The sequence below is a fragment of the Athene noctua genome, chromosome 13 (assembly GCF_965140245.1).
Source record: "Athene noctua chromosome 13, bAthNoc1.hap1.1, whole genome shotgun sequence".
Lineage (NCBI taxonomy): Eukaryota > Metazoa > Chordata > Aves > Strigiformes > Strigidae > Athene > Athene noctua.
In genome coordinates, this window is record NC_134049.1 from 23,955,370 (window position 1) to 23,966,150 (window position 10,781).

General features: G+C 54.4%; 2 non-coding genes across 2 annotated transcripts; one reads left to right on the forward strand and one right to left on the reverse strand.

Annotated features, from left to right (window-relative positions):
• Positions 1 to 1,908: 1,908 nt before the first annotated feature.
• On the reverse strand, positions 1,909 to 1,990 carry TRNAS-AGA (transfer RNA serine (anticodon AGA)). Its single transcript has one exon. It is a non-coding gene; the product is annotated as a tRNA-Ser (tRNA).
• An 8,248-nt stretch (positions 1,991 to 10,238) lies between these two features.
• Positions 10,239 to 10,320, forward strand: TRNAS-AGA (transfer RNA serine (anticodon AGA)). Its single transcript has one exon. It is a non-coding gene; the product is annotated as a tRNA-Ser (tRNA).
• The last annotated feature ends 461 nt before the right edge of the window (positions 10,321 to 10,781 follow it).

The following is a 10,781-nucleotide window of genomic DNA, read 5'->3' on the forward strand; positions in this document are numbered from 1 at the left end:
TAGCAGTGTTAAAGATTAATAACCCAAGTGTTTAACCTTATTAGAAACTCCCTTGGTTTTCCGCCCTGAGTACTGGCCAGGCTCTGGGTGGAATCCGACAGAAGGATGAAACCAGATGTTTCCGCTCAAAGAAAAGTACCAGTTACTTTGGTCTGCTGAATTGTATATATGAGATTGAAGCTGCTTGCTGTGACTTTGGATGCCTCACCTACAGATGGATGCATAGCATAGGTGCATTGCATTTCTCTCCACTTGCAGAGAAAGGTACTCCAAATCCTCACAGCAACCGGGGTTCCCCAGCAATTACGGATCTGAGTATTAGTACCCCTTTGTGTAGTAATGATTAGATACATTTTGCTTGTTTAATTATATATAGTAGTAAGTGTACAATTCTGTATTTTCCTTACTGCTAGTTTTGGTAGTACTTAGTTATATCCTTTAATTATTGGTAGTGAAATCAGCCTACTCTTTTCACTCTGATGTCTGAGATTAATTGACATCCTTGAAATTAATGCATGATGACAGCATGAGAGAGTGAGGCAAAAAGTTATCATGGCTGAAACCTCGGCATTAATTTGCAGGTCTGAACCCACAGATGTGGGTTTTAACAGGCCTGATATGTTTGATCTGTTTTACAGAATTTGTCATCCTGCAACATGTATGATGCTTCCTGTCCACAGTGTGGAAGGCTGAACTGAGACTGACTGCAATGATCGCCATGGAAACAAAGCTATAAAACAAAGAAGGGGGAGATATGGGAATTAAGAACTGGTAGTTAGCAAAATGTAAAATCACCCTGAGGATAGAAGAATTATTTTGGGAAACTGAGGTAGCATTATGTAACACTGTGTTATGTGAAAATCAGTAAAAAACACCACCTGCAGAATGTGGTGAGAATGTAAGCAATAAACAGGCAAGGCCTGAAGGTCAGTAGGATGTAAAAGTAAAAAAGAACCTATGTAAACAGGTGGAAATAAATTGGGAACGTGCACATAGTGCAGCAGGTTTTGCTCTTGACAATGTCCCACCTTCAACAAAGTGGTTTGAGTTTGTCTTTCTTCTGCTCGTCAATACAATTCTGGATGGACCAGGACTGACAGCCGCCTGTTCCTGGAGGAGTGCACCCCCTAGAAAGGGCCCACACTGAAGCAGCTCATGAACACGTGCAGCCCATGGGAAGGACCCACACTGGATAAGTTCATGGTCCCCGTAGCTGGGAGCCCATGCTGGAGCAGGAGAAGAAAAGCGAGGAGGAAGGAGCAGCACACACAACGTGTGATGAACTGACCACAACCTCCACTCCATATCCCCCTCTGCTGCTTGGGAGGAGGAGGCCGAGAAATCAGGAGCAAAGTTGTGCCCGGGAAGAAGGGCGGGGTGGCGGGCAGGTGTTTCAAGATTTGTTTTTATTTCTCATGCTCCTACTCTGCTTTGATTGGTAGTAAATTGCATGTATTTCCCCAGGTGGAGTCTGTTTTTCCCGTGGTCTTAAGTGGTGGATGTCCTTCCTGTCATTGTCTCATCCCACAAAGCTTTTGTTATATTTTCTCTCCCCCTGTCCAGTGGAGGAGGGGGAGTGACACCTGTCAGCCAGCCAAGATCAAGCTACCAGAGCAGCTGTAGTTTCAGGTGTAGGGAAGAGGAGCTGGTGGGGATGTGCTGCTTGGGATGTGAGGCAAGGTCAGGTTCTTAAGTTCTGCTCAAGAACCCACAACAGTGGACCTCTTATTAAGCCCCTTTAACTTGCCTGTCTTGTAAATAGGAGGAGAATTTGCCATCCACGCTGGCATTTCTGGAGGAGGCAAGAACCAGCGTGGTAGGCACAGGGGTGCCCAGTTCAGGCACCCAGAGTGCCAGGGCTGCACGTGGGGCCAACTGCAGGCAGCCCAAAAGGAGGCTGCAGCACCCCGTAGTTGGCAGGATTCGAACCTGCGCGGGGAAACCCCAATGGATTTCTAGTCCATCGCCTTCACCACTCGGCCACAACTACCTGCTCCAGCCCTCTCTGCCCTGCCGATCGCAGGCCCTGTGCACTGACACCCGGCGCCCTGGCACCTTCAGGGCAATGCTCCACTCGAACATTCGCACCTGGCACTTGCACTGACCATGACGGGCACCTGCTGCCAGGCTTCCAGAGGCCTGGAGAGTTGAAGCCACAGGGGTTACACAGGGAAGAATGAAGGAAGATGTGTGGAGACAACCAGGGACAGTGACACTTGATGGGCTATTAGTCAGGTGAGGACATTCCTGCAGGGAAGACTGTGATCTCCTGGTATCAAACCCAGCCTCACAGAAACACAGGGTGGTGTCAACCCTTGATCAAAGACCACGACTGCTCTACAGGTTGATGGTGAGTAGGGGGGAAGGCTTTTTTGGCCTGGCACAGAGCTGGTCCTGCTGCTGCTGCTGTGGCTGGTTGCACCTGGCAAGGAAAGCGTGCTGCCGTGGCAGGGGGCAGATGAAGATCAATAATGCCTGGGTGGTGGTCAAGGGACAGACTGTGCTTCATGAGGCCAGGTATGCAATTGGGCTGTGTGGTGAGAGGAGGCCTATTCATTGCTCTTGCACCTTACGGCCTGTGGGGCCAAGGCAAACCCAAGGCGCCTCTTGTAACGGGATTCTCTGCAGGAAGGGGACAAAGCTTCTCAAGTCTCTCACTCCAGGGTCGCTTAGAGGAAAAAAAAAAGCCATGCTCTTTGCTGTGCTGACAGTCAAAAACCATCCCGGGCAGTGGGGTTGTATGTGGGGTGTTTTGTGTTAGCCCAGTAGTTACAGGCTCCCACTCTGTCATCAGCAGTTGTACGAGTAGGTGGAGCCGTGAAGGAGGAACCTGATTGCACATGTCAGTTCCCTACTGAAAAGGCCCACCCTGACCTCATCTTTCAGTCACACTGCCTACTTCCAGCCACGGAAAGAAGGGCTTTTCTCCTTTCCTCTCCATACGCAGCCCCTGGAATTTATTCCCACACCTCCATAGAACAAGAGAGAAGTGCCATGGCTGTTTTGAGTACGATGTCTGTGAGCAAAACTTAAGAGGACCAAAAGGCTCATTCAAACTGTCTCTATGAAATACCTCAAGGAACAATTTGGCAACTGGCCCCATAGGCCCATGATCACCAGGTTACAGATTCATGCTCAACGACTCTGAGGCTTTCTGGTGCTCTGCTCTCAGTTGAGGGAGCTCTATCCCCAACTGGTGGTGAGCTCAGGACAGAGGTCGGTGCTCTTTCTTGCAGAGCAGAGGTTTAACTGAGGCAGGAAGAGAACAAACCACCACCGGACTAGACACAGCTTTGCTGCACAAAGTCTTTAATGAGAAGGAAGAAAGGCACTGGCACAGAACAGAGACCAAGAAACACATCTGCAGGGTTCAGGGATGCACGGAGAATGGCCCGTTTCCCTAGGACAAGCTCCACACAAAGCGCTTGCCCTGTTCCCATTCTGCTCTAAACTCTGGCAATGCCCACCCAGAGCAGTCCCTAACTCTGGCACCCTCCCCTAGGCAGCAGGAGGTGCAGCAAAGCAGAAGAGAAGGAGCCCTTTCTCGAGGAGCTCAGAACGAAGCTGAGCCACAGGAGACATGGTGAGGCCTGCCGTGCAGTGAGGAGACGTGGGCACAGGTCTCTCGCGCCAAGTGGGAGGTGAGGACGCCCAGCCGGTCTGCAAGTCAGGGCCATGCTCCCACTGCTGCAAGGTCCCTGTCTTCCATCCCACTCCAAAGGACGCGATCCAAGAGCTTCAGCAGTTCATAGTGCAGAAGGGGGGAGGCAGACACAGCCCTGAGCCTCCCAGGCCAAGGCCGCCCCCAGAAGAGATGGGAACCCCCCCGGAGCTGAGGGAGCTCCCAACAGCAGCCGACAGAGAGGATCCCACGGCTGTGCTCTGGGGGAAAGAGGTGAGGATGGGGCCCGGCAGGGTCACCACCACCGGGGAGGCCTGGATGGCCACCGTGGAGTCAGCGCAGCGGGCGACACAGGGCTCAGTGCAGCTGCTTGCCAGTGGGGTTGGGCCAGAGGCTCCGCAGGGGCGTGGGGGACAGGGTCTGCAGCAAGACATCTCTCGGTGAGGGAGGCAAACCTGAAACACAGAGCAAGCAGGAAGCACCCAATTCAGTATCAGCCTGTCTTTCTTTTCCTCCGCTCTCTCTGTGGACACTGTATGTTTTAGAAGCTCAGACTGTGCCTAGAGCTCACACGACCCTCGTCGTGCCCTCCGAGTTGCACGGTACAGGAAGGCTGGCCCACGTAGGGATAGCACACAGCACAGTGGGTTTGAAGCACCCGTGGAAACACTGATCATAGCCCACCTCCAGAAGGCGCAGCGCTCATCTGGAAGGCACTGGAGGCACTTGGCCATTTGCTTAGAGACCATCTGCTGCAGGTGCAAATTCCGGTGGGCAGACCTCCCTGCCGCTGAGCCCCATTGATTCCCTTCTGCTTGGAAGACCCCCCTCATCCCAGCCCTCCCCAGCCGCCTCCGCCAGAAGGGAAAGAGGTGACAGCCCTTCAACAGTCCTATGGCAGGGCCAGGCCGAGGCAGCGCAAGTGACCACCTGAGCAGCCACCATGACAGCAGTTCAGCCCACAGAGGAGATGCAGCGGGCTCAGGCTTACCTCGTTCCTCGAGGAAAGGGAGGCAAGAGAGGAGGATGCAGAGCCTGGAGCAGCGCAGGCTTTTATGCTGTGTCCCCGAGCCCCGTGGGGCCACAAACATTCCTTGCTCATGAAGCATCTGAGCACCTAGCAGTTGCCGCTTGCCAAGGCCTCGCGGGTGATTCAGCCCTTGCCTCTTTCATCTGAAATGTTGTGCTCCGGCATCACACCACTGAACGTCGAAAGGATTCATCTGAGTCCCAGCTTCCTAAGTCCAATCAAGTGGGAGGTCTCAGGCTAGTATACAAGGGGGTTTCAAGTGGGCTTGCAGGATACCTACCGATTGCCTTTGTCGCTTTGTCTTCTTCATTGCAAGCATGGCCAGCAGTCACAATGAAATTCAGCTATGAGGGACAGCTCAAGTCAAGTGCTGTCAGTGCAGGCAATGCGGTTAACCTGGAGAGACATTTGCCTCTGCGGGTCATTGTAGACACACTGTGAGTCAGTTCAGGCAGCAGGGCAAGACTGCACAATCCCCTATGGTGGGAGAAGAGACTCATCTCGCCAGGGGTGTGGCAAAACTCAACTCAATGGGAAATTCCGTTGTGGGCTGGAAGGACGACCCTTGAAGGCAGGAGTGATGGCCGTGAGGACCTCGCTTACGCTCATCAGGCTCTGCCACAGACCGGTGATGTGATCAAAGACATGCCCGCATCCTTCCCGGAAGGAGACCCACACCCAAGTTGACCTGTTCTGCTCAGGGAGTTCATGCCAGAGGCCAGAGGCCTGGATGGCCTGCTTTTGAGGGGAGGCTCGGGACAGGGAGCCAACATTTCCTGGCGCTATGCCCTGGGTCAGGAATGGGGTGGCCCATTCCATGCATTTCCGATTTCAAAGGGACATTGGATCAGTCTCCCAGAGCACTGGGGGACATCCTGATGTGGAAGAGTCGGGAAAAACCCTGAGCTCCTGGCAAACATGAGTCACGCTGCTGTGGACTTCAGGCGACACGGTACTCTGGTTCCCATGCGTGCCTGGGATGCCAGAGTTCATAGCCCCAAAGTGCCGCCTTCCTCAAGGGTATTTCCACACATGTTAGGGCCATTCCTGGATCAGCTGGTGCTTCTCTGCAATCTCCCTCCCCTCAGCTTTCGACAAAGAGCTTGAGTTGGAAAGGACCTTTGGAGATGACCCCTCCCAACCATGTATCCCCCAGACAGGTCTGCTTTCACCTGAACAGGCGCTTGAGGCCTGCTCCCGACCCTACCAGCCAGAGGCTCTCACAGCTGAGCCTCCCAGGCCCAGGAGCGGTCACCAGGAGGTGACGGTGAGGGAGCCAGCACTGGCGAGCAGATCCCAGGGTTATGGGGTGAGGTCTGGAGATGGACAGGAAGTTACTATCAGGATTAGGAGGGAAGCCTCCCCCCAGGATTTACAGTGGAAGCCGTGCTGGGGCTGATATTCTCTCCTCTCTCCAGCCCTTCTGCCTGGAAGGGGTTTCTAGTCAGTGGCATAAAAATGAAATGCAGAGCAGGCGGCATGCCTCGCACACCCCCAGCCCTTGTGCTCTCCAACCTCTTGGCTCAAGCAGATCAAACCTAGAACTCGGTGGGATTTGAAATAGCACAGCTGAGAACGAGGGAGACAAGTGGGAATCCTTGACGTGTCATCACACGCACCACATGAAAACTGCCATTCAACCCGGGAAGAGCTGCACCAGAGACAGTGACCTCTCTGACAGCGGCAGCGTTCAGCAGTCAATGGGACAATGCCCAGAGCTTCCTGAGGTAACTGGCAAGTTTGGTGTGCTCTGAGCAGGAGCAGAGGACTACCAGCGGTCGTGTCTGACCTTCATTGCTCTGGGGTGCGCTGAGTCTCACGGGCCCCTGAGCAGCCACCAAAAGCAACACCTTGCAAGGTAGCAGCGGCAGAACAGGCCAGCATCGAAGTTGCCCTCGTTTCAGGAATGGTGCTAAAATGTGTGGCAGTGTCCTTGGAGAAAGCAGATCTTTTGGAGGAATGAGGCTACGGGCTCTGGTATCCCTGGCATGCCTGAGGCTGGGCCACCATGTCCACTGGAGCGCACAGCAGCGTGACTCATGTTTGCCAGGAGCTCAGGGTTTTTCCCAACTCTTCCACATCACGATGACTCCCAGTGCTCTGGGAGACTGATCCAATGTCCCTTTGAAATCGGAAATGCATGGAATGGGCCACCCCATTCCTGACCCAGGGTAAAGGGCCAGGAGCTCTTGGCTCCCTGCCCCAAGCCTCCCCTCAAAAGCAGGCCATCCAGGCCTCTGGCCTCTGGCATGACCTCCCTGAGCAAAACAGGCCACGCTGGCTGTGGGCCTCTTTCAGGGAAGGACACGGGCATGTCTTTGAACACAACACCAGTCCGTGGCAGAACCTGATGGGCATAAGCAAGGACTTCATGGCCCTCACACCTGCCTACTAGGGGCCTCCCCGCAGACCACAATGGTGCTTCCTTGTCGCTGAGATTTACCGCATCTCTGGAGATGTGAGTCTCTTCTCCCACCATCTCCTGCAACCCTACGATGACCCACTGGGAGAGGCATGTCTCCCAGTGTTGGCCTGACGCCATGCACTGAAAGCACTTCAGAGATGACATGGGGTGTCCCTGAAACTGAATTTCACCGTGACTGGCTGCCAACCTCATGGTGAAGAAGGCGATGTAAGGAACTGATCCACGTCATGGAAAGCTGCTCAAAACCTCTGCACAGCTAGCCTGAGACCTCTGAGCCAATTGGTCTTAGCAGGCGTGAACACAACTTAATTATATTGCTATATTAGATGATATTATGCAGGAGCACAATATTTCAGATGAAAGAGTCAAGGCCTGAATCACCCGCGAGGCCTTGGCAAGCGGCAACTGCTAGGTGCTCAGATGCTTCATGAGCAAGGAATGTTTGTGGCCCCACGGGGCTCGGGGACACAGCATAAAAGCCTGCGCTGCTCCAGGCTCTGCATCCTCCTCTCTTGCCTCCCTTTCCTCGAGGAACGAGGTAAGCCTGAGCCCGCTGCATCTCCTCTGTGGGCTGAACTGCTGTCATGGTGGCTGCTCAGGTGGTCACTTGCGCTGCCTCGGCCTGGCCCTGCCATAGGACTGTTGAAGGGCTGTCACCTCTTTCCCTTCTGGCGGAGGCGGCTGGGGAGGGCTGGGATGAGGGGGGTCTTCCAAGCAGAAGGGAATCAATGGGGCTCAGCGGCAGGGAGGTCTGCCCACCGGAATTTGCACCTGCAGCAGATGGTCTCTAAGCAAATGGCCAAGTGCCTCCAGTGCCTTCCAGATGAGCGCTGCGCCTTCTGGAGGTGGGCTATGATCAGTGTTTCCACGGGTGCTTCAAACCCACTGTGCTGTGTGCTATCCCAACGTGGGCCAGCCTTCCTGTACCGTGCAACTCGGAGGGCACGACGAGGGTCGTGTGAGCTCTAGGCACAGTCTGAGCTTCTAAAACATACAGTGTCCACAGAGAGAGCGGAGGAAAAGAAAGACAGGCTGATACTGAATTGGGTGCTTCCTGCTTGCTCTGTGTTTCAGGTTTGCCTCCCTCACCGAGAGATGTCTTGCTGCAGACCCTGTCCCCCACGCCCCTGCGGAGCCTCTGGCCCAACCCCACTGGCAAGCAGCTGCACTGAGCCCTGTGTCGCCCGCTGCGCTGACTCGACGGTGTTCATCGAATCCTCCCCGGTGGTGGTGACCCTGCCGGGCCCCATCCTTACCTCTTTCCCCCAGAGCACAGCCGTGGGATCCTCTCTGTCGGCTGCTGTTGGGAGCTCCCTCAGCTCTGGGGGGGTTCCCATCTCTTCTGGGGGCGGCCTTGGCCTGGGAGGCTCAGGGCTGTGTCTGCCTCCCCCCTTCTGCACTATGAACTGCTGAAGCTCTTGGATCGCATCCTTTGGAGTGGGATGGAAGACAGGGACCTTGCAGCAGTGGGAGCATGGCCCTGACTTGCAGACCGGCTGGGCGTCCTCACCTCCCACTTGGCGCGAGAGACCTGTGCCCACGTCTCCTCACTGCACGGCAGGCCTCACCATGTCTCCTGTGGCTCAGCTTCGTTCTGAGCTCCTCGAGAAAGGGCTCCTTCTCTTCTGCTTTGCTGCACCTCCTGCTGCCTAGGGGAGGGTGCCAGAGTTAGGGACTGCTCTGGGTGGGCATTGCCAGAGTTTAGAGCAGAATGGGAACAGGGCAAGCGCTTTGTGTGGAGCTTGTCCTAGGGAAACGGGCCATTCTCCGTGCATCCCTGAACCCTGCAGATGTGTTTCTTGGTCTCTGTTCTGTGCCAGCGCCTTTCTTCCTTCTCATTAAAGACTTTGTGCAGCAAAGCTGTGTCTAGTCCGGTGGTGGTTTGTTCTCTTCCTGCCTCAGTTAAACCTCTGCTCTGCAAGAAAGAGCACCGACCTCTGTCCTGAGCTCACCACCAGTTGGGGATAGAGCTCCCTCAACTGAGAGCAGAGCACCAGAAAGCCTCAGAGTCGTTGAGCATGAATCTGTAACCTGGTGATCATGGGCCTGTGGGGCCAGTTGCCAAATTGTTCCTTGAGGTATTTCATAGAGACAGTTTGAATGAGCCTTTTGGTCCTCTTAAGTTTTGCTCACAGACATCGTACTCAAAACAGCCATGGCACTTCTCTCTTGTTCTATGGAGGTGTGGGAATAAATTCCAGGGGCTGCGTATGGAGAGGAAAGGAGAAAAGCCCCTCTTTCCGTGGCTGGAAGTAGGCAGTGTGACTGAAAGATGAGGTCAGGGTGGGCCTTTTCAGTAGGGAACTGACATGTGCAATCAGGTTCCTCCTTCACGGCTCCACCTACTCGTACAACTGCTGATGACAGAGTGGGAGCCTGTAACTACTGGGCTAACACAAAACACCCCACATACAACCCCACTGCCCGGGATGGTTTTTGACTGTCAGCACAGCAAAGAGCATGGCTTTTTTTTTTCCTCTAAGCGACCCTGGAGTGAGAGACTTGAGAAGCTTTGTCCCCTTCCTGCAGAGAATCCCGTTACAAGAGGCGCCTTGGGTTTGCCTTGGCCCCACAGGCCGTAAGGTGCAAGAGCAATGAATAGGCCTCCTCTCACCACACAGCCCAATTGCATACCTGGCCTCATGAAGCACAGTCTGTCCCTTGACCACCACCCAGGCATTATTGATCTTCATCTGCCCCCTGCCACGGCAGCACGCTTTCCTTGCCAGGTGCAACCAGCCACAGCAGCAGCAGCAGGACCAGCTCTGTGCCAGGCCAAAAAAGCCTTCCCCCCTACTCACCATCAACCTGTAGAGCAGTCGTGGTCTTTGATCAAGGGTTGACACCACCCTGTGTTTCTGTGAGGCTGGGTTTGATACCAGGAGATCACAGTCTTCCCTGCAGGAATGTCCTCACCTGACTAATAGCCCATCAAGTGTCACTGTCCCTGGTTGTCTCCACACATCTTCCTTCATTCTTCCCTGTGTAACCCCTGTGGCTTCAACTCTCCAGGCCTCTGGAAGCCTGGCAGCAGGTGCCCGTCATGGTCAGTGCAAGTGCCAGGTGCGAATGTTCGAGTGGAGCATTGCCCTGAAGGTGCCAGGGCGCCGGGTGTCAGTGCACAGGGCCTGCGATCGGCAGGGCAGAGAGGGCTGGAGCAGGTAGTTGTGGCCGAGTGGTGAAGGCGATGGACTAGAAATCCATTGGGGTTTCCCCGCGCAGGTTCGAATCCTGCCAACTACGGGGTGCTGCAGCCTCCTTTTGGGCTGCCTGCAGTTGGCCCCACGTGCAGCCCTGGCACTCTGGGTGCCTGAACTGGGCACCCCTGTGCCTACCACGCTGGTTCTTGCCTCCTCCAGAAATGCCAGCATGGATGGCAAATTCTCCTCCTATTTACAAGACAGGCAAGTTAAAGGGGCTTAATAAGAGGTCCACTGTTGTGGGTTCTTGAGCAGAACTTAAGAACCTGACCTTGCCTCACATCCCAAGCAGCACATCCCCACCAGCTCCTCTTCCCTACACCTGAAACTACAGCTGCTCTGGTAGCTTGATCTTGGCTGGCTGACAGGTGTCACTCCCCCTCCTCCACTGGACAGGGGGAGAAAAAATATAACAAAAGCTTTGTGGGATGAGACAATGACAGGAAGGACATCCACCACTTAAGACCACGGGAAAAACAGACTCCACCTGGGGAAATACATGCA